Source organism: Motacilla alba, chromosome 1 (assembly GCF_015832195.1).
Source record: "Motacilla alba alba isolate MOTALB_02 chromosome 1, Motacilla_alba_V1.0_pri, whole genome shotgun sequence".
Taxonomy (NCBI): Eukaryota; Metazoa; Chordata; class Aves; order Passeriformes; family Motacillidae; genus Motacilla; species Motacilla alba.
Genome location: NC_052016.1, coordinates 31,637,237 through 31,661,670, shown reverse-complemented (window position 1 = coordinate 31,661,670; position 24,434 = coordinate 31,637,237). Strand labels below are relative to the sequence as shown.

The following is a 24,434-nucleotide window of genomic DNA, read 5'->3' as shown; positions in this document are numbered from 1 at the left end:
TGAAAGGGAAAATTGCAGCGGACATGAAAGTTTGCTGTAGAAACACCTTTGGTTGCAGTACCCTTGACATGAACCTGGGCAAACATGAAAAGGAACGTTAAATAAAGTAGTGTATGAATTGTGTAGGTGTGCTTCAGAAGCTGCTTTTTGAAGAGTGCCCTTTCACAAAGAGTGGCCCTGCCTCTCAGGTTATTCTGCTACATCTGTTTTTAATCTCTTAAGGTGTCATTCTGGGTTGTCTTTTGGTTTTTTTGTAATTTGGTAGTGGGGAGAGAGAAGTCAAAACCATATTGTTTTGCAAGATTATGTGGTAACATTTTTGAATGCCAGTTTTCAAGAAGACTGGAAGAAGATTATTTCTTCCCCCATTTATGCCCACCCTAAAGGTTCTTCTTCCCTTTTCAAATGAGTGTAACTCAGGGGAACTTCGTTCTAGGTGGGAGACTACTACAGCAATGCGCTCCTCAACAGACAATTTTACTTTTACCTTTCATGTTACAAGCTGCAGTGCTTCTGTCCAACTGGAGTAACTGCGCATTGTTACTGGAAGGAGCAGGTGTGAGTCGGGTTAATCTGATTTTTTTTTTCTTGTGCTACCTTAGCCATTGTTAATTCTCAAAAAACATAGGATTTTTTATGCCTAAGTCAAAGTCAGTTGAGTATGTCTGAAGTAATGCATCACGAACAGCAATCATTGCTGCGTTATAGCTCTGACAATGCACAATGTAAGAATTGACACCCCTGCCAGAGCCATTAGCCTTGGGAGAGATCTTTGATGATAAAACATCTAAAAATTAAACTTTTTTTTCTATTCTAAATATGTAAATTATAATGTTCAGAAGCAAGATTCAGCATCCTTGTCTTCAGAGTTCAGCTGGTGTGTTCTCATGGCAGGTTCATGTCATGAGCAGATTTAAGACTCTTCTCCTGGAAAGGTTTTTTGCCATCAGGAAACTTCTGGATTTCTGTGAGGTAGGCATGGTTGGCAAGCATTTGCCTGGAAAGCATTGTGCTTTGTACACACCTTCCCTAATCAAAGTTCTAGAGAGTGAAGAGGTGGGAGTAACATTGGTGGGCACTGGAAGAGAAACAAAGGGAGGTGGTTTTACTCTTCTTCAAGCAAAGGGGTGGTTTAACTCTGAGGGTTAGGGAGTTGTTAGGTAGGTAGGTTAATTCCTCCCCCCTCCACCCCTGCCATTACCACTGCCTCTAAATGGAGACTTGCAAGTGCAAGGGTTCCCATAGGGATATCAGTGGCTCTGGATGTGATTCATCTCAAGGAGCGTCGTTCAGCTAAGTGTCTAAAATTTGGGTGTTGCTAAGTGCCATGGATTCATGATCCTAGTTCAAGCACAATCCACTTATTTTCATGGCTGTGGTTTTGGAAGTGGAAGGATTCCTCATTGGGTTTTTTTCCCACATAAACTTCATAGACTCAGACAGGGAAATCTTGGATAACAGAAGTGACAAAAACAAAATTCTTCCCGACCTAGGAGTGGATGGCTCATGGAAAAGGGACAAAGTTTTCCCAGTGTCATGAGTAGATGAAATGGCTATGGAGCATTAAGAAAAGATAAAAGAATTGAAAATCTGATTGAAATGCAGAACATGTTGGGATATTTGGGGGATGGGGTAAGACAATCACTCTTTGCTGTAAATTTTTCTAGTCTGAGTCTTTATGCTGTGCAGTCTGACTAGCTATGCTATTTCATATACAATAGTAATTCAAGGAATTTTCTTTTTAGCAGAATAAACAAATTTTTGCTGCTTGACGTGTGAAATGTTTGTGCTAGTAAATTCCACAGACAGCCTCTCCCCCCCCCCCCAGTATTGTTTTGTCTGATTATACAATCTTGAAAGTTTAGAATTGACTGGTTTACTGTAAGAAGCATTAAGTAAATGCAATCTCCCTATTTTTAATAACAGAAGCTCAAATTTCATGTGAGATCACACCAGTACTCCAGTGTAATTAAATTTATGATTTTCTTATGCACTTCAAATGCCTGTGATGTGCAGTTAATAGTATTTTTCAGACAAGTATTAGGACACCTCAGCAGTGATGCCAGTGTGGGATGGTGTCTAACAGCAGTGCAGACACCACAGAACAAAGGAAATTGCAAGACCCTGTTATAATTTGTCGAAAAATATGCATGACAGCAGAGCTCTTTTTTTTTACCTGAGTTTAGAGAGTGATAAGGCTTTAAATTAGAGTGAAGCTTCATAAATGAATCAGGCATGAAACAAGATTTCCAAGCGTGTCCTAAAGTCCAGTGTGTATTGAGAGCGAAATATGGCTGGATATCAGATCTTCTGCAACTTGGATTTTGTGTAATGGATGTACCCCAAGACTGTTCTGCTATGCAGATTTTTACCATGAGCAGTTATAAGACTGCATAGGAAGTTCTGGAGAAAAGCACTGGATGAACTTTTCATCTGTTTACATACATACGGATACATTTTTTGTTTGTTTGTTTGCTTGCTTGCTTGCTTAAAGGAATCATGATTTTTCCATACAAGAGCATTCTTTTTCTAAGGAAAGAAAATACTACTAAAGATGGCTAAGAATTCCAGAGAAGTGGGCTGGAATAAGTTAAAAAAACATTTTCTTAAAAAAAATATTTAATTTAAACTGGTGGAGATTTTTTTTGTTTACTTCAAATGTTTTGAAGATGAGGGCCAAAATTTTCATTTCATGAGGAGGAACAATGTTTCTGATTTGGCTCCATCTGACATGCCTGTTGAACATTGAAACTTAAAATTGTACTTACTCAGGCTTGGATGTAGAGCTGAATCTGCACATACAGTGTGTGACAGCTCTGTAAATTAGAATGAGACCTGATTATTACAATATCTTGGACTGTCTGGGCCTGAGTCTGCAGCATCAAGATTGCGTGGTTCTTGAGATTCAGCTGGGTGGTGTATAGAAGTGTTGGAAATGAGCCCCAGATTCCTTTCTAAAATTATTCCATCTGATACAATGGGACTGTCAGGCTTGCTGACAGTAATGGCAAAATTCTCACATGTCAGTAAAGCCTCTCATCCTTTGGGAAGCTGAAGAACAGCTTGCTTTATGTAAGTATTTAGGGGCACAGCAAAGACCAATAGGTGATATGTGGGCCATGTTTTCAGTCACCTTTTCAGCTCCTGAGCTAACTCCTGTGCTGTGTTGTGGGGACAGCAGATCTGGGAAGTCCCTGGCAGGTATCCATAGAAAAGCCTTTCCCTTACTTTATTAAAACAGCACATGCAAATGCTAACCAACTGTTTTGTTCATGCAAATCTTTGCCCATGCAAATTGAGACTGTTGGTTTCCTTCATTACACATAAAGAGGTTGGAATGTCCTTTTGAGTGGGAAATAACAGCCAGGATAATTCAGTAGCACCACTTTTTATTCTTTTTGCTCCTTAATCAAACAAGAACCACGCAGACTTCAGCGTGACTGATGCAGCAGGGAGGACTACGGGGTTTGGCCCCACAGGTATTAACTTGTGTCAATCCTTTGGGGAGCTTTCTTTGTGTGCTATCTGCCTTCTAGGGGGACTGTTGGGGGCAGGAAGGAGTGCAGTTGGGACAGGCAGTGGGAGTACTTGCTGTGGCTTCAACTGCCCATTGCTGGCTGGGAAATGCTAATTGACATTTGAGAGAACGTACTCTATATGAGAAAGTGATGAGTGAATGGAAATTAAAACAAAAGGGTTGAAAATAGAACTGTAATCAATCTAGCCCTGTTTCTCAATAAGCCAGGGGCAGTATTTCATAGTGAATTTGGGGCAGATATTGCAGCAAGTGACACAATAGCAGGGGGTCTTCCCCCCACTCCCTCCTCCCCTGCCATTAAATCTACGTTTGGAAGGTGGATGGTGCTGACTCATAAATTAAATTGGGGTAATACATACAGTGTATATATATTTCTGTCACTTTGTCTCAAATTAAACACGAACCTTCTCCCCTGACAAGATGATAGAAAAGTTAATTGCTCGCCCTGGCTTTAAATTGGAATTTGAATTTGCAAAATGCTAAAGGTTTATGAGATCTAAATCATGAGGAGCTTAAATTACATTCCTGTGATAAAATATTAATAAATCAATTAAAACATAAGCCGAGTATAATATTACTTTTTTTGTAGGAACCTTGAACACAATAATTCATTAGAGGGTGCAGTAACAATTATTGTATCTTTTTTAATTTTCTTTTTTATTAGTTTCTCTCTTTTTAAACTGGGGAAAAGGCAACATCAGATGGGAAAACACCACACAATGGTGGAATATTATCCTGGTACCAAATCTAGTCATCTCCTAGTAACGATGCATGTACATACAAAAGCATCTGCCTGAGCTCCACACATTGCACCATGGCTCCACTATAACAAGACTCATTGAAAGCTGGGGGCTGTTTTTCCCCTTTTCTCCATGGGAAAGAAGGGCAGTAGCATGGGAAGAAGGGAGAAAACCTTGTTGCTTCTGTTTTGGTTTTTTTCTTTTCCAGCTTCTTTCCATGCCATTTTATCCTTTTCTTATTTTTCCTTCTCCATTCTCTTTATTGGTATAAGATTGGTATGATTTTAGTGTCAAAGCTATCAAAAAATTCACAGATCTCTCTGTAAAACTGTCCTGAGTTTTGTGTTGTGGAAACTCAAGTTAGAATTGGATTTTTTTGCTAGATTTTTAGTTATGTTTTGAACAACTCTCACAGCTCTAATCTTTACATAACCCATTTCTGTGTACTATATAAAGAGCACTTCAGGCACAGTATGGAACTTAGTTATTATTTGAGGAAGGAGGTGTTATGCTGGCTCAGCATGCATTTCTTATATGCAAACATTAATACACAAGGAATGCAATTATAACGTATACCTGCACACCTCTAGTGCCTGTGAAGGTGCAGATTCCTTTGTCAAGTGCTTTTTACCTTCTGTGAAATGACTGGACTGCATGTCTCATACAGCTATGCTTAGTAAAGGGTCTAATTGCTATTATTACATTATTTGTGTTTGAATTCTTGAAAGGTTATTTAGTACAAATTATGTGTTAGTGCCAACTTGGCAGCTCTGAGGACTGAAGTCTGCTGTACACATCCATAGGGTAGGTCCTGTGGCTGAGTGCGCTGTGCCCACCCTTCCCTGCGCCTTGGAGTCGTGCACAGCCATTGCTCCTGGTGACCTTGGAGGGTCTACTTCAGACTCTCCTGGTTTTGCACTTTGCAGCTTAGACCATGGCTCGTGCAGATCTTGTGTGCTGCAGCCAAGGGTTTCTGATGAAGCTAGAGCATATAAATAGAAGCCCCAGCCTGGTGCCCCTCTCCAGGGATGGGAGGGCTGCGCAGGAGGCGGCAGGGAAGGGGTGCGCAGCTGCTGCTCCCGCCTCTCCTGCGAGCAGCCCCCAGCCATCTCCCTCCAGCAGCACGGGGCAGCTGCGTTGGCCAGCTGAAAGCAGCCAGGGCCAGAGTCAGCTGGAGAAAACAGAGACAGGAGATCCAGGAGCAGGTGGTGGCTTGTGCTTCTAACCACCTGTCTGAATAATGCTTTCCTGTGCTGCCCAGAAGCTATGGCAGGCTCCAGTTTTCCCTGGATATGTGATCCCTCATGGTGCTCAGGGCTCTCCTCATGGTGGGACCATAATGAGTTCATTGAAGGATGCTGCTTTACTTAGCTCCTGGCTGTCCTAACTTGGGAGTGACCTCAACTTAAAATTAAATATTAGTTTTCTCAGGCTTTTGCATTTGCTGTTCCTCTGCTGATAAGACCAGGCAGAGTCTGTTTTAGTGATGCAGAATAAAATCAAACTTTGTGTTTCTAAGCACATGTATGGTGTCAGTACTGCTAAGCTCCTCATCAATATTAAAGAGTCAGTTGTTAGTTTTTACATGCGTTGCTTTTCATTTTTCCTATTTCATGAAGGGGGAATGTGAGAAAAGTAACTTTCCACCAGGTCCCAGTGTCACATAGCGAACCAGTAGTGGCGATTCTATTTACTACATGACTACAGCTGCCCACCCTTGCACTGAACCTCACCAAAACTGGAGAAATACCTGTTTATCAGGAAGTAAATGATCGTTGAGCTTGTTTTATGCAGACTGAGAAGCAGCCATCAGATGCAATTAGCCTCTTGTGCCTACCAAAATGAGGTACATTTAAACAAACAAGCTAAAACGGAAGGTTTCTTATCACTAACATAGTCTGATCTTCCTTTGTTATGATTGCAATAGATTGTTGAGGGTTGACCCAGTATTATTTATTCATGGCTCTTGATAATTACATTCACTCAATAGATTCCATACTTCAAAATTTCTGTTATAGAGTGTGACTGAATCTTTGTGCATTCTTGTAAATAAATTTTTTAAATTGGATCAATCGAAGTTCATGTGTGTGTGTAGGGAGGTGTTCCAGATTTTTCTTGTGTACTGACATGACTTCAGCACAAGTAAAGAAAACTTTTAATACCAAGTTATTTGTCAGTGTTGCCTTTCATTGAATCATAGGAGTTACACTGGTGAAGTCATAGAATCATAGAATGGTAAAGAGTTCGAATGGACCTTAAAGATCATCTAGTTCCAGTCCCTCACCTGCCATGGGCAGGGACACCTCCCAAGAGACCAGGCTGCTCAAGGCCTTATCCAACCTGACTTTGAACCCTGACAGAGTTGGGCAATCCACAACTTCCCTGGGAACCTGTTGCAGTGCTTTCTCTGTGGCACACTGTCCTTGCTGGGAGGTGAAGTAGACTGTATGCACAAGAGCATTGTTGACTCCTGCCCTGTGCAGAGGTGGAAGATTCTTTTTCAGCCATGGGTGATATCAGGTGCTTGAGGTGGTGAGTTGAGGCTACATTTGGGCTCATAAAAATGGAGGAGGAAATGGACTGGCTAGTCCCAGGACATAGAGTACCCTACAGTTTTGAGGACTATCCTGTCAAAAACTTTACTTCCCTGTCCCACTTGAGGACTGCCATCTCTTCCTTACTGTGCCCCAGGGAGGCAGCCAGAGGACAATGGACAGACGCTGCAGTAAGTGCCTGTTGGGGGCACTGAGTTTCTTGCTGATGATGGTAAACATGATTTGGCTCCTGCGCTCTTGTAATCAGGCTTACTCTTGCTGAAGCAGAGATTGCTCTATTGCAGTGCCAGGCCTGTAGCAATACCAACTGTTTAATAATTAACAGGCCCTGGTTGTTGGCAGCAGCTCCCAGCCCCCTGCCCCCGCCAACGCGGAGTACGCGTTCCGTGGGTTTACCTGCCCGCCTGTGCTCTGGAGCACGGGGCAGCACCATGGTCGGCCGAGGTGGAAGCAGTGCAGAGACATCTGTCTCTGTCTAATCTGCTTGGTTTATTATTCTCCAGGGACCTGGGGTGATACAGCGAACATGCAGTGCTTTGGCAGCACTAACAATGGCTGGGCGATCGTTCTAGATAATATTGCAGACTTTTGCCTGATGCATGGGGTATTTTAGTCCTCAGCTCATTTAGTCCTCAGCTGCCCATTCTCTAAGGTCTTATTTTCTTTACCTTTATTTTTTTTCTTGGAGAGGTGAGGTAGGTGGTGGGAGAGGTGAGTTTCCTGCAAATTAAAAAATAAAGCAATGGACTTAACTAGATTCTTCTCCTGGTGCCAGAATGGTGCTTATTGTTTTATTGCACTAATAAGTATTATCAAGCGCTTTTCCAGTATTTTATTGTTAGAATGGATGCTGGAATGAAGAGCAAATTTTTTAGTGGATGAAGGGACTTCATTATGGAAGTCGCTCTACCAATGGGGTAAAAATACAACAGCAAATAAGTCTTCACTCTTACCTCCATTTTGGCCACTTGTGTAGTTTTTGTTTGATTTTCTTATTACTGTGTACAGTGTATGCATGTGGAAAACAGTATGTCGTGGTTTATGTGGAAGTGAAGCTCTAGCTTGGAGATCAGTTAGGAAAAATATTGTGATATTGTGAAGAAGAAGAGCTTATACTGCATAGTAAAAACGTAACTGCATGAATAGACACAAGCATACATATTAATTTCCCTTTCGTTCTCCAAATCATGAGTGGAACACAAGCCAGAATTTTCACTTGGTGGGATAATGATTTTATTTTTTAAAATCCATATATGAAATGAATTGTAAGCAAAGATTTTTTTCCATTCTATTCTGCTACAAAATTCTATATTTTGAGTCAGCTAAACTTTGCACAGTATAGACCATTTTGGTCTGTGAGGGAAATCGCTGAGCTATGGGTTAGCCATGACATGGATGACACAAAAGATCTTTGTGTTTTTAACAAATATTCCACTGTAAAATGTATGGTTTCTTCTAGCGTTCTGGAGGGGATTCTGTCATAAAATTCTCTGTCAATTCTACTTGAAGCTCCACCCTTTATCATAATTATGGCAGGTGCAAGTATAAGGAAGCAAATGTAATTAGTAATCAGACCTGTGAGTACTGCCCTGTCGCCAGCTTTTTATTTCCTCTATGTAGCTTTGCCATTACAGATCTGAGAACCCTGTAAAGCCCTTGCATAATTAATGTTTAGTTTCTAAACCAAGAAACCCCAGATGGTGAGGTCTGGGGCTCACTAATGCTGTTTCCTCTAAAAATAGAGGGCATTAATGTGAGCATATCCATCCATTTTCAATAGGTGAGTCAAGTTAAATATTCCAGAACAAGGTGGGAAAACTTGAGTTAGTCTAAATCCTTGGGCCAGATCTCATCACATGGGGTTTTCAGGTCATCTAGATGATGTTAGGAGACATGAGCAGTCTTTGCTTCCCACGTCATTTGTTTTCCTAGCATACATGAGCACTTCTGAAAATTCTTGTGTGTTTTTTTAATCATCCCTGAAGGCTTTGGCCTGAACAAGCATCTGGCATTTGACGCAGTCTGTGTTGAGATTGCAGTAATGACTTTTCCCCCTGTTTGTCATTTACTTGAGTAGATCTCTACAGACAGTCTTTTGATTTATTCTCAATTGGGAGCAAGCTGGAGTTCAGTGCTGCTGGATGTCTTCAAAAAATGGGAGAAGTACAGACAATTAACTTGTTGGTGTTCTTTCTGAAAGTTGTGGAACTGACATAGTTCTATACTTTTTTTTAAACTTTTTTTTTTATTTCATAAGAATGTTGACACGATGCCAACAGATAATTTTCAGGAGTCTCGAGCAGGGCAGCTACAGGTATGCAGGGAGCGGCAGTGCACTCAGGAGATTAATAAAGTGCCTTTGCAGCTGCTATTGTAGAAGCTGGAAATCTTGTTTCATTAAGCAGAAAAATAAACTACAGAAACAGAAGACTCCCTCTCCTTCTTTCTAAAAGTGTTTCCTTTCTTAAAATGCACATTTTTAATCCAGTGGGAAGAGTCTTTTCTTACTGCTGACATACTCCTTAAATCATATTGTTTTCAGGCAGTAGGTAGAGTGTGTAGATGAGTGACATTTGCTTGTAACTGTAACTAAAACATAGTTTTAGTGACATCAGAAAAAAATGATTGCTGAACCATTTACAGCAGGTAGAAGGAAAATTGAAAGCTTGAGTTAGGAATGGCAAACATCTCTTATCACTATGAGTGCCTGCAGCTGTTCCATCTTGGAGTGTGACTTACTTAGAGATGCTGGTCAGTTCTTGGTAAAGAGAATCACTAGGAATAACTGGAGGGACCCTTGGGAGCGATTCAGTAGGTGGTGCTGTCTTTTTTTTTTCTTTTTTTTTTTTTTAAATCCGTAGCAGTATTCTTAGACCATATGTGAACTTTCAGTAGCATGGGTGGTGGGAAATATAGTAGAAGATAAAACATAATGGTTTCAGAGTAATTTCAGAGTCATCTCATGTATGCTTGAACATGAAGCTTGAAGCAGATTCCAGGATCTATGAATTCCAGGAGTTGTAACAGGAAAAACAACCCTGTGGGAACAAGTGGGGACATAGGATAATGGCTTTAAACTGAAAGAGGGCAGTTTTAGATTAGATATAAGGAGGTGAGGGTGAGGTTTATATTAGATATGAGGGTGGTGAGGCACTGGAACGGGCTGTCCAGAGAAACCATTATGTTTTATCCTCTACTGTATTTCCTACCACTCATGCTACTGAAAGTTCACATATAATCTAAGAATACTGCTACAGCTGAAAAAAATCCTAAAATCACAGATGCCCCATCCCTGGAAGTGTTCATGGCCTGGCTGGCTGGGGCTTGGAGCAACCTGGTCTAGTGGAAGGTGTCCACATGGTCTTTAAGGTCCCTTCCAATTAGGTTCTGTGATTCTATGATTTTTTTCAACATGCTGTGTAGGTAGCAGAACTGACTTGGCTTCCACAAGGTGAAGTTGAATCCAGAAGCAGACCTAGAGAGGACTCCAAAAATTCCAGCTCTGGGAGTTGCTTGAATGTGAGCTCTCAGTGATGGCCCTCCACTGAGCTGTATTCTGGTAAAAAGCAGTCGCTCAACTAACTAACAAAGCAACACATATTTTTCAGAGGATATGAGCAGTGTCTTTCCAGGCTGTTTCCAGAATTCAGAATTCTTCTCAGAAATCTTCAGAAGCAGTGAAACCTTTCCTCTGTGCTGGACTCCTCTTTTGTGGGAGGACTGCTTATTATGGTCTCTCAGAAGGAAGAATGTTCTTTTTGACTCTGAAGGTCACATGAAGCATAATGTCAGAAATTTCTTTTTGTATGGTTCGAGGTCAGAAAAGTCATTCGTGTTTCGAACCCAGTTTTGCACAAACAGATTCTCTCCATCTTGAACCCATCAGGAGGTTAAAGCTCCTCCCTTCCATTGATGGTTTTATTCCACTGGTCAATTCCTTTGCTGTTTAAAAATGTGAGATTTTTTTCTGCTTTGATTTGACTTTTCTTTCTTTCATTCTTGGCTTCACATGCCAGACTTTGTTTCTTGTTATGCCTTTCTTCACCCAGCTGAAGATCCCTTTAGAAAACAATGCAATAGAGAAAAGTAAAATGCCTTTTAATGCCTACCCACTACGTCCTGTTTATGCCTCCAGGGATTGCTTTGGGCATCTTTGCCGCATTGCATTTCTTGTTCATGCTCAATTGTTTGTTTGTTGTCATCCTTCTCAGAATCTCTGTTTTTCAGGGTGCAGCAAACCCCACCTGCACCCATGTCCCCTCCTGTAATACATCATGCATTCCTTTTCCTTGAAGGCTTGCCCTACTAAAATTTTTTATTTGAAAGAATGGAAGTTTTGAAAAACCTGATTCTCCTCATCTCTTGATATCCTGTTCTCCTGATATTTTATCAGTCTTGCATCGCCTGGAAATTTTTATCAGCAGTGATTTTATAACTTATGAGTCATTGATCAATATGCTGAATAGTGTTGTTGCTATTACTAATTTTACCTGTATCTTCTTCAACCCACCCATGTTGGAAGACCCCTTAGGGTAATAGCTTTCTGAGGTTCTTCCATTAGTTAGCAGTTTGACACAAGCTTTCATTGATAGAACTAAAATGTTCTGCGGTAGTCCTAAGTCAAATGCCTATAAAACTGTAAGTGTATAAACTCCTAGGCTTATAAAATACATACCCTTACCAAAGAACGAAATCAAGTTTGTTTGACAAGACCTATTTTCCATAAAACTGTTTAAACTAGCATTAATCACTTTCCTACCTTTCAGATCTTTATCGATAATTTCAATCAGCATGCATCAGTGCAATTTTATTGGGGCCAGTAGATTTGTACATTTTGCTCACATGTAGTGTTTCTAATGAGTGTGTATTACTCAAGAAAGCAAAAATCAAAACAAAAGTCAGTGCTAAGGATACTGCAATGTACTTGGGCACTTCTTCATTTGGAGAAGCAGTCTGTAACTTCGCGGTGTGGTTGTGGATGGAATGCACTGGTAAGTCCCGGCAGTCCCCATAGGCAGAGTGGACACTGGGGAAGGTCCCTAAGTGGAATTTTAGTCCATCAAAATGTTTATGGGATTTCTTACAAAAATTTGAATTGGATCTGAAGTCTTTTACCTTGTATCCAGCATACGTATCTGCTTTGTGGGCATCAAGACACTACTCCCACAGTTTTTTCTTTTTTATACTGAAGCTCAGAGTAAAGCTTGATTTTCCTGAGCTGGTCTCTTCTTCCATTTCCTGAAGTTCACATAGGGAATCTAGTGGGGAAATTCTGCAAACATCACAGAATTGTAGGTACTGCTGAGATGGCTGTGAAGCAGCTGTGTTGGTGTGGAGGCAGGAGGCTGATGACTCCTGGAAACAGATGGGTCTTCCTTTCAGATAGCTTGAGACATGATTTTCTTTTCTATTAGGTCTTGAGATGCTTTGCGCTTTAAACACCCTATTGTGTCTAGTAAGCCTGAAATATTTACGATTTACATTAGCCTCCAAATGAAAAATGTTGAGAGGCTATGCAAGCAAAATTCCTGGACTACTGCATTTGACTGTCTAGTGTATACAAAATTGCAAGATGTGGGTGAGAGTTGTGTATAACAATGTTTGAATTTTGTATGAAATAAATATGTGGATTTTATTTTTTCTCGAGGGTGTGAGGACTTGGCCAAAATTGGGCTGGCATGGATGGCAGAAAAAAAAAAAAGAAAAGGAATTTGAGTATACCAGAATGACCTACTTAAAAAAATTAAATTGGAAAAAAAAGTAATGGCTTGTAGCTATGGGATAATGGAATTTGGGACACTTCATCGTAATCTTGCTTTTAATTGACAACAGGCGTGTTTGTGCTTTATTGTGGAAGGACTTTGTGATCAACATACCATTGCTGCATGAAACACTCCACTTTTTATTTTACTGGTCAGAGAAAACAGTCCAGGATTCCAATCTCCAGGTCCAGGATTTTCATTTAAATCTATTTGCATTGTATTCTGAGGGAGATTCACTCTTGATTATTGAAAAACAAACCCCACCCAGTCTCCTTCTCCCTCAAAAAATCCTCACTCTCTTTCTGAACATTGAAACTTCTTTCTGCTCAAAGGATGCTGAAGAATGGCTGGTGTTTCTGGAGAACACTGTGTTTAAAATATTTGGTAGGGAATTCCTATTTCTGTATGGTAAAAGGGATTGCTGTTTCTGATCTGACTCTGGGCATTATTGTAATATAAATATTTTAATTGCCATAATGTATAGATTGCAGAAGTTGAAATAGAATGTAATTGATTTCTGTGTTCTAATGATAGATAAAATTCCAGAGTCTTAAACCTACTCTTTTAGAGTAAACTTATTTTATTAAATAGCCATATTCTGAAGCTTCATAAAAGCATTCTGCTTTCAAGCCTTTACAAGAAAGATCTTAGTGATAAACAATTGAAATAGCATTTTTAACTAATTTTTAACTGAGTTTTCTTACCCACAAATTTATTATCATTTTCTCAGTCTTCTTGATGAATTTTATGTCTTAATTTATCTATACATTCAGTCCATAAGCCCTTCCCTTAAAAGTTCTCGGTACCTATTTGGTGGCATGCTATATACCTTGGGGAGCCTGAATGATTTATTAAAATCCCACCCTTCATCCCCTTCCAAATATGACAGTCAGAATTCAAAGTGAGAATAATTACAGCTGTGCCGTTACAGCAGTTCTGAAAGACAGGGTAATATGAAGACTCCAGAGGAAATGTTAACAATTCTAATAGTTTTTTGTAAAAGACAGAGAGTCACTGTCAAACCAGAGGTTTAAACAAAGAATAGGTTAAAAGAAAAAAACCCAAAAACTTAAAGGCTATCAAGGACTAGTTGAGCCATGAAACAGATGATAAGCAAGCAAAAACAAGTTGTCCAAAATATTGATATCTTGCTGGCAAAAATAGACATGTCTGTTATTTGCCCAACTAGATAAGTCACAGGGGGACACAGGAATGAAATTAATCTCTTTCAGTACCTCTCTCTGAAATACTAAATTAAGGTTAGTGGCTACATTTGACAAAGAAAAAGTATTTCGTCTGTGGTGCACATAGTGAACCATTAGTATGACTGCAGCATTTAGACAAATTGAATGGCATGCTATTGTCCATCATCTTTTTATTCTCCTTTTTTACCCTAATTTTGAATAATTCATGGGAAAAATGATCACTTTGTAATGCCACAAATTCACAGCAGGCAAAAATAATTTTCCATGGTATGAAAACAGATTTTATTTATTTAAGAGTAATATTTAAAGAAAACAACAACTTTTTGACACCAGCTGCTGGGAAATAAATAGAATATTTCATGACAGAAAAAAAAATCCAAATGCGTTAAAAGCTGTTCCTGAGAGATAGATTAAAAAGTAAAATATAGATGTTGGGCGGATAAATTTAAACTTGTTGGTCCCTGATGTAATTCTCTTCTTTAGGGGTAGTGAAGGATAGTTTTGTGGAGAAAAGGAAACTTCAGAGGAGTGCAGAGTTGTGCTTAAGAACTTGTCTGAATATCTGATCTCTATTCTGGTGACTGGGGGCAACTTGGATGACATTTCTTTAAGATCTTTTACATTCTCTAGACCAGATGGGTTTTTTTCCCCTCGTATCTGTTGCGTGAGAAGCAAGCCTTCTTTTATTTAATTTTTTTTTTCCTCCTAGTTTTTCCAAATCTGACCTCAGCTCTTTAGCAGGAGGAAACTTTGAACCTACAGCTTTTTTGCTGCTAGCTTTTAGGGGTTTTTTTTTTTTTTTTTTTTTTTTTCTTTCCCTCTTTCTTGGAGTGGCTTGATGAGTGCAGCAAGAAGGCAATCTGGAGAGATTTTTTTCTTCTTTTTTTTTTTTTTTTTAATGAAGCCCTGCTGCCCAAGAGTAGAAGGAGGGAGCGGGTTGCTACCCAGTTCTGGTGTCTCAGGATAGGGAGGAGGAGGTAGAGAGTGGGAGGAAAGTTGCACAGCATTTTAGCACAAGAGCCCTTGGAACAAATGCCATCAGTAATATAAATGTTGTGTACTGCATTTTCATGTAAAATTGTTTAACTTAAAAACTCTTAGTGACAGAGGGAATGTAAATCTGAGGCTGAGAGCCTGAGTCCCTAGCAGAAGTTTATTATTATGCCTGATAGCAGCTGAATTCCAGCCTTTTTGCATGCTATAAAATGGGGCAGTTTTGTCTATTATTGGCGCCGTGTGCACCACACAGTAAAGGGTTTGTCGGCAGTTCAGCTGTAAGCCCCCATTTTCACGGGTTTATAACTCTACTGTTAAAAATTCACTCCAGGCTGGAACTTGGCACATGAGATGCAGTCTCTGCAAGTTATGCTGAAACTTAGGCTGTCCTCAGGCAGCTTCCTGACAGTGTTAAAAGACACAAGGGGTGTGTATGGCTCCTTTCAAAAGACAAGAGAGAGCGAGGACAAGTCCCACCATTTTATGCCTTTGATTAAAAACTGTGTTGTTGGATTCTGCCTTGTTTAGAAGGAGCACCCTGATGCCCTTTGGTGTTCTTGCACATGTCTTAAATTTGGAAAGAATTTTATTTGAATTTTTATTTAACTTATCTGTTCTCTTCCTCATTATTTTTACATGGAGAAAAACTGATCAAAGGCTTTGTATACATTTCCTTTAATGGGATTTAAATGGAGCGTTGTTTTGCTGTGCTTTAAGTTTTAAACATTTAATATTTCATTTTAGCTAGCTGTCATTAGTTGGTATTTATATAGAGCTTGGGTTATTATAACAAGCCCTAGGTATATGAAATGTAATTTTTTTTAATGCTTCCAGTAATATTTTCCAAGAGATGAATTTCCAGACTATAATACGGCTCTAACTGCTGAGTAGTTATCATGATGCAACCTTTGATTTGACTCAGTCGCCTGGTACAAGGCGTGCTGTGATCTTGTGAAGAGAGCATGGGTTGGTGTATTTGTGTAGTCTCATTTATCAAGGTACGAGGGTCAGCTCTTTTTTTGAAGGGGCTTTCATTTTTCAGAGTGGTTGGGTGCTTTTATGCTGTTGTCATCTCGAAAGTAATGCCATAGGGATACTTCTGGTTTTGTAGCTGGTCATGGTGATCAGGGATCACCTTCAGTGCTGCAGACCAGCAAGAATCCTTTAAAGAGAGGAAGTGAATGGTGGGAACCCTTCATGAGATTGTACAGATTTGTAAGTCAATAGGTCCAGCTATGAAATTTGAAGTTGACCTAGGAAAATGAACCTTTTTATACATCACAATCAAAAGCATGGGCAAAAAGTTTCAAGAGCAAAGATCAATTTGAGATGTACCAAGAGGTAAAGGGTAAAAAAAAAAAATCAGTGGATTAGAATTCAGTCTCTGACATATGTAAAGATGGTGCTTGTCTTGTTGTCACTAATAAATATAAAATAATGTATCTGAAAAACCTGTGTCCATTCTTTGTTTATTTCAGCATTTGACCCATTAAATATCTAATTCTTGGCTTACATCCATTAATTGAAGAAGAAGACTAGGAACTAAATTGGTTCGGTGAAATGAATTCTCTTGTCTTTCCCAGTCGTAAATAAGAAATAATCCTGGATTTTTGTACAAGTGTCAATATTCTGGGTTTACTGTAGCCTTATATCTAAAATCAAATTTTGGCCATTTATCAAAAATTTGGGAGTTTCAATTTGTGTTATGAAACAGGAGTTGGTTGGCATTGACCTCCTCTTGCTGAGGTTATCTGGTCTGTCCGCCAAAATCCACATTGCAAGAAAATTTCCTTGGTGTTATCCATAATATGCACCTCTCCTGAAGGATGACTCTTGTGCCTAACCTTGATAATCTCTGGAGAAAATAGTTAAATGCAGTCTTCTGGGATTTGCTACCAAATATTTAAACTTCTTATTGCATTGGAAATAGAAAATCCATGTAATGAATTGTAACTAGCAATGAATCTGAGAGGCATCTTCTGAAAGTAACTTTTGCTAAACTTTATCTGTGTTTATCACTGTTGGCAGAGCAGGTGAAAGGGCTTGAGGTCAAGGGGATCCATAAGTGATAGAGTTCTGTGGGATCAGTCTTGGAGGTTTCAGTCTAAAAAGCATCATTAACTCAGTGTTACCTTTCCGTGCCTTTCTAAAATCTTCATTTTAGACGAGAGGCCTGCGTGCAGAATTTAAGAGGCTTATTTTCTTATACAGAAATAATGCTGCTAAGCTGCTAGAAATCTCAGCAGCTTAATATAAATGTTCAAATAAAAAAGTTAGTATTTTAACTGTATAACCTTCAAATATAATTAATAATGAAATCCTAAGCAGGAGCCTAGGGGAAAGCATTAGGATTTTTTCTATTTGTGGAATAGGTGCAGGTCTCTAGTGTGCAGTTGAAAATAGGGACTAAATATGAGCTGATGATTTGGAAATCACTCATGTGTGCTGCTGAATGCAGTCACAGTTGGGATGTAAAGTAGAGCACAGGAGAAAATGAAAAAAGAGGGACCTGAGCCACCAACTTCATGCTCAGATAAAATACCAAACTTGTGTACTAGATGGGGATATTCAGATTCTTTTTTTAAATTTAATTTGTCCTGAGGATTAAATTAATGTTAGCCTACTAGTGCAGGAGGTAGTAAATTATTTTTTCTTCACTCTTTTACCAGTGCTATCCAAATTATTATTATGGAGCCTAATTGTGGGGAGCAAAAATCACAGTAAGAGGGAGTGTCATGACTACCTTTGTGATAAGCCTGTTAAGATTTGTAGCACAGCAAGATGCTTTTCAGAAACACTGCTTCCCAGAAAAAGATGTTGTTGAGTGTTAATCCACAGATAGTGACTCAGGAAAGACAAAAAGAAACTGTTCAGATAATGAAGGGTGTTCTCCAGCGTGGTTGGAATGCATTGCTCTGTCTGTGCTTATGCTTTTCAGAACCTGTGCTCCACTTCCATGTATGAAGGTTGCATGGAAGGCCAGCAGTTCCTTCTGTAATGAAGTGCTTAAACTCTGCAGTACTGGGTGTAAACAGGAGCTATGGGATTATGGGCCAAAATTTTGGTCTCAGTAACGGAATAAGCAGAGAGGAAAACTGTCTGCAGATACTTCAGTCATAAGGGGTGACCACACAGTACTCTTCCAGAGTGCAAGTGGAAAAGGCAGAAGCCCTGGAAAGGACTGGTTCTTTTAATTTCCAGTTCTTTAGCTATCCTGAAACACATGGTGTGGGTTTGATTAAGGTATAAATGTGTTGTCAGGCTGGGGGTTACTGCATTACAATCCTTTGAGTCACATGATTAGGAAGGAAGAGAAAAGAAATATGGAAGTGGAAAGTGAAGTTTGGTGTACACAGTAGTCAGCATTCACACATCGCTGTCACACTGTGTGACCTGAGGTGTTGCAGTTATTTCCTATGTAGGTATCAGTTGCCATTTTACTGACAGCTTCTGGAAGAGTGATGGTATTGGCTAATGGAGCAATCATACTGCTTGTCAGAGAGGAAAAATTATTTTTAGACTTGTCTTTTATAACAACACCCTGAAATGGTTGATGATGCCTAAAAGAGGCAACACAGAAGTCAAACTGTTATTTCACATAGCCTGTTTTTCCAAAAGAAATAAGCAAAAAAAAAAAAACCTCATAAAATGTGGAAAGGACACTACATATTCACTCCCAGTCTACTCTTTTAGATTCTCACTCAAAACTTGGTAGCTTCCAGGGCTGCATTTAAATCCTGGGGCACTTCCTCTCTTGCAGACCATGATGTGTTCTACCCTGTCCATTCTCTTACAGTGGCTGCATTATTCCTCCTCCACTGCTCAGCAGCAATTACTCTTTGATGCAGGAGCTGTAGCCTAGGTTTTTGTGACCATCTGTGATGTTTATAAGAGTGTCTCTCCTCTATGCTGTCTTTTCCATGGGATAAATTATTTGCTGATCGAGCCAATATCCAGCCCATTGCTAACCAATTCATTAATGCTTTCAGATTATGGTAAATCCTTCTCCCACCTCAAGCAATTGAAGTATGTACTAATGAATGGCTGTTTAGCAACTTCAGATTGTTTATGTAGTCTTAAAGTCACTTATTTAACCTTTCCCTTTTGATGTTCACATCTGAATGTGCCTTGCACTATTGACACAGTTATGTGATTTCTGAAGCCAGAAGCAGATTGATTTGAAGTTACAGGAAGAGAAATAATGTAGAAATTAGGTTTTCCCCTTACTTTGGAATCAGAAGGATATTCTTCATATTTTAAGATATTAGTATGTAAAGTTACTAGGTAGCCAAAATATTAGGAGATTCCTCTAATAATGTATTTTTTATGTGTAGTGATGTTTCTTGGTGATACATAATCTTTGTTCCACCTCAAGAAGGTAATGAGAAGACTACTTCTCATAGGGTTCATTTTTATCAGGACTGCTGAAGGTTGCAGTAGAGGAGAAGAATACACTTCCAGTCATTTTCGAGAAACAGCTAGCAAGCATTGGAATTTAAGTTTTCTATGGATTTGTGTTGTGGTTGTTTTTCTGTGGATTTGTGTTGTGGTTGTTTGACTTCTTGACTAAGAAGGTGTGACCTCTCAGTGAAGTATTTCCTGGATTCTGAGGTGTTTATAAATCCAGCTCTGTGGTGCTTAAGGTATGAACTTGTACTGTTGGTTCTGTGTGGGAGAAATTATTATCATCTCTCCCTACCCCTGCTTATTTCCTTTTTTTTTTTTTTTTTTTTTAATTTTATGAAGTTTATAGGAATCAGCCTTTTTATTCAGGGTGTTAAGCCTTTAGCAACTCTGGTCGAAACTGGTAAATTAAGAGTACTAGTGAGAGGATGTAGTCAGGCAGCACAATTCTAGCCTTACAGAAACCAAGGGGAAAAGCTGGTGTCCAGAGACAGGATATCTTTAGTTATTCCAGGCTCAACCGATGATTTGCTCTATGACCTTTGGCAAACCACTTGTCTCTTTATGCAGTAAAAAAATACTGATTGACTGAATCGATCTCTGTGTGGGAAGAGGGTTATTTTCAGATTCCTGACTGAGGATCTCAGGGTTCTTTATTGCCAAATACTGAGAAGGTAGAAGGTAGTGGTAAACAGGCTGTCAATATTTTCTGAAGATACGCTGTCATTCGCCTTGATAATGATTCATACCGAAAGATTTAGGCAGGTTCTGCTGTTTGAGTAATTCAGGTGAAAATGTTTTTCTGATTCCAGGACAGTTTGGACTGTGCAGCTTGAAGAAAGGAGACCTAAGATCATTCGTAGGATTGAAAGGTTTACCTGAACACTACCTTCCCATTAATAAAATATCCAGAAAACTAGGAGAGATTTGTTTAACTCTTCCTGTACTATCTGTGACTTACTGAAATTTGCCATAAGAGAAACAGATTACTTAAGTTTACTTGCTTGGGGTGTTCTTTTGGTCATACACTGGCAAATTTGTGAAAAGTAAAGCACGAAGGCTTTTTTCATTCCTACCACCTGTCTGTAATGTATGCTGGAGTCTTCTTTTTTTACTTGATCATGGGATGCAATACGTGAGCCATGCAGTGAGAACCTGGGTGTTTGCATCAGTTACAGCAAACAAGTATTTAGAAGTCTGGTAAGTCAAGCCAGCTTAAGGTTTGAAAGCAAACCTTTACTAGACTGGCATTTGTTAACTATATATATATATATTGTAAAATAGTTCTTAATCATTATTAGCTATTGCCACTGGATAGTCAAACGGTTGTTAAGATCCCATATTTTTCCAAGTATTGCTTAAAAACTTGTATCTACAAAATTAACAAACAGTATTTTGACCAGCTGGAAGAATAAAAATCACTCTGTTTCTTAACACCTTTAAGTTTAATATTAGATATAATCATCCAGTGTTCTGCACCCACCAAACCAGGAGTTGTCCACAATACCTTCCAATAAAATAGTATTGTTGCATTCAAACTGCATTGGGACTGGATAAGAGAAAAGAAAAAAATAGGATTCCTTAAAATAAAAAAAATAGTAAAGGAAACTATTATACAACAAACAAAGTATAATGACAGCATTATACTTGTAACCTGAACTATGTGAATTTTAAGTTTTCTTATATAAGCCACATCTGATAAAATGAAAACATTAAATTTGCATAAAACATGACAAAATTTGGGATTGCTACAAATCTTGTCCCTCAGAGATTCCTACAATGCTATGAAAAGAACACCTGCATTTCTTTTATATATGTATTTATACCTATATGTGTATAAACAAAAACTTCCGAAGCAAAATTGCAGAAGTTTCTTTTCAGTCTTCTTCTTCACCCATCCCTACTTAGTCCTTTCAGACTCTTTTTTAGAGAAAACAAAAAAAGGCACAGATTTCAATTTTTGGGGTTACAAACTGTCCTTGAAGACCCCTTCCACTTTAATATTCCTGGCTTTCAAACAATTGCCATTTTACCTAAAAGGGCAACATGTTTACAGATCATATGTGAAATCATTTTCAAGAGTAATGTGTTTCCTGAACATTTCTAATTTTAGCGCAGTGATAGCTCAAAGTTAAGAACCCTTCCTGATTGAAACTGTACTTTTAATAACTTAAGGATAGGGTTTTTTCTTTTTTCCTGATATGGACACATTTTATTGTGGGAGACATCCTAGGAAATGAGAGACAATTCTCCTCTTATTCATAGATGTGAGGCTTCTCTCCCCTCCAGGTTAGCTTGTGTAGTTTTCTGTTCAGGAACTAACAGGGGTTGCTTCCAGTGCAAAACTAAATCTTGAATGTGCTTTTAGCTGGTTTTGCGGGGGATTTGTTGTTTTGTACTTTTGGGGCATGGGGTGGTGCTGGTGAAGTTGTTTTCAGATAAGTTTAGGAACTGGAAATAAGGTGAACCAGAGCAGTGTGACTAATTAGTTTTCTGCAGGCCATCAGCAGGAGTCTCTCCAATGGTATGTGGACTGTCATCCTGCTTTCAGAGAAATATTGGTAATGCATGACTCTTCAGAAGTCCTACCTGCAGTCTGGAACATTTCCTTAGGATTTTAAGAACAACAAGGGGATGCAGATTTAATAGGCTTAAGTGGCCTTGGTACCATCTTACGTAAGATGGTAGCTTACAGAGCTAGGAAATAATTCTGTACGCATTTACTGTGTAGTAGTTCCTTCTTTTGGAACTTTAATGTGGCTTAGAACTAAGAAAAAGACAAGTTTTCTCCTTAATTCACATTAGAGATACATTTATTTATTTCTGTGAACATCAGGCCCTACTGTACTGGTTTTAATTGCAATATATTTATTACAGACTTCCAGTCAATGAGAACAGAAAGGAGATCACTGACTACATAAAAACCTAGGCTGGTTTCAGTTATTGCTCAAGAAATGGAAAGTTTCTTTCTTGCCCAAATATGAAACTCAGTCAGTCAGAAAAATATAGACACATTAATGTCATAGGGCTTTGTTAAAGAGTAAAAACTTCAGCTAAAAGAGAGAAATGGAGGGAGATGGCTACAGCAGAAGATCTGACAGCTGGACTTCAGAGTTCTGCTCTAGCATCTGCAGATCTGCTGGGAGAGTAATGTATCTGTTGTTGGCATCACTGAATCTCTTAATGGAAAAGAAAGTGTGTTTCTAAAGAATTTTGAGATTCAAGGAGGAAAGGCTGAATTTGCTTGGAAATTTTAGCCTTGTTATTGTACCAACTGATTACAGGGACAGTTGACTACATGTAACTAAAACCAAACCTCCATGCACTAGATGTTAAATAATACGGTATTTTATATAATAGTCTCTATTAGTACACACAGATGCATAATGAGAATTTATAGGTACATGTGACTCCTAGAATATTCTTTTTATTGTAAACTATTGCCCTAAATTTTGGCTTCTTATCGTATTTAATTATTTTGCTTGCTTACATTAGAATAAATATCCAGCAATCTTTAAAAAGGTAGCACAGAGTGGAATAGCAGTTGGTGTTTTGTATCCTGGCAGGCTTCATGTATTTCACAAGTGCTTTTACTGTGGAAGGTACAGGTTCAAATTTGTTCCTTACGCATTGTTTAATGGGGTGGGGGGGCAGCAGAGCATGAGATGGTGCTGGCCTGCATTAATTCAGAAAGAGTTCCTCAGCACATGCAAAGAAACTAAGCCGTTCCTCCCTGATAGACCCACTTCTTTTTTATGGTTATTTGTAGAGAAAATGCTTGAAGAATGCTGAGTTCTTTCTGTGGGAGGTGCAGAGGAGGGAAAAAGAGTTTTAGCTCTTCCATATGAATTACAGGTGGGTTCAAATTTGGTAAATGTGGTAAATGTAGATGCATCTCAGTTATGGCAACAAAGGTCCTGAAGGATCTATCCTTTTAATTCTTTCAAGGCATATTGAAGAAATAAAAAAAAATAGTTGTATAATATGTAAATTCTCCTTTTCTATTTATGAATATTATTTTCACTGTCTCAGCAATTGGGCCTGAAATATTTTTCTGGGCTTCGTTGCAACATAAAGGCATTAGATCAAGAATGTTCCAAAATTCAGATTGGCTGGTATTTGATTATATCACCATGACTGAATGTTACCAGTTTTAAAATGCTTTTTTTGTTGTTCAGGAAATTTTAAAACAGCTTTGATTTCAAACATGCAACTTGGCACATGACTGGTCCATAATGTGTTCTAATGACTTCTGGTATTTTGGAAAAGACTTGAAAAAGATTGAAGTTGTTATTTTATTAGAAATTTAGTTACTATGCATATCTGAACTTCTCATCATCTTTACCTGGAATGCAATTAGCATATGGTCTTGTAGACTTTGCCCAGTGTTAGTGTTAACATGATGGAACTTAATTTTGTGTTTTTCTGTACATGGTTTTTTGTTAGAATTTTTTTACTGCTAAGAAATGATGTACCAGTTTTAATTCTGTAGTTTGGTTGACCACCAGGAGGATACATGTGGTCTCATCTGTTTAAACATACATTATTGAACAAGTTGAATACCCAACCTTTTTTTTTTTTTTTTTTTTGCTAATAATAACATTCTGTTGTATGTTAGGTGTGCTTTGGTTTTTTTGTAGGGCAAATGGAGCCAGAGTGAATTTTAGTCTTGGAACTTCGAGCAATTCAATTGTTGCAGAAGCCCCACGAACCTGAGCTCATACCATGTACTACTCATCTTATGTACCTGAAGCAAAGATAAATATTACATAGATTTAAGTGTGTGTCCTCCATATCTCAAGGTCCCTGGAATAACTACAAATATAATTTGTAATGGACCAGGCCAACCTCGGGGATGGACCTCAAGAATACTGAAGTCTCTGAACCTAGTACTGCAATGTATTTAGATAAACTTTGTCTTCAGAAAATAGTAGCCATTCTTTTCAAAAATCCATTTTAAACATATCTAGTCATTATGCTGTTGCTTTATTACCTAGATTTTGCAGGATGTGGCTGACAGTATAAAAATCTTTTTCTTGTTTTTACTAATATTGAAAGTAAATGGAGGATTGTTTTCTCCTTTTTTCTTCCAGATATTATTTCCGGTCCTGACACAGTGATCAGTTCAAATAATTGCTGATATATTCTCTTTTTTTTTTTTTTCCTTCTGCATTGTTTCTGGGGGAAAAAATACAATAGAGCTTTGCCAAATCACAGTGCAGGAGCTGAACTTC

The 24,434-nt window shown here is 38.7% G+C and overlaps 1 protein-coding gene across 41 annotated transcripts in view; it reads left to right on the top strand.

The window, feature by feature from the left end:
- The window catches only part of ZBTB20 (zinc finger and BTB domain containing 20), a 478,730-nt gene that overhangs the window by 130,346 nt on the left and 323,950 nt on the right, over positions 1–24,434 (top strand). For 3 of the 41 annotated variants that reach the window (XM_038148087.1, XM_038147580.1, XM_038147738.1), the window contains exon 5: positions 22,970–23,055. The exons of the other annotated variants lie outside the window; for them this stretch is intronic. The gene's annotated coding sequence lies outside the window, so the exon portion shown is untranslated. The remainder of the gene's footprint in view (positions 1–22,969; positions 23,056–24,434) is intronic. 41 annotated transcript variants of the gene reach the window in all.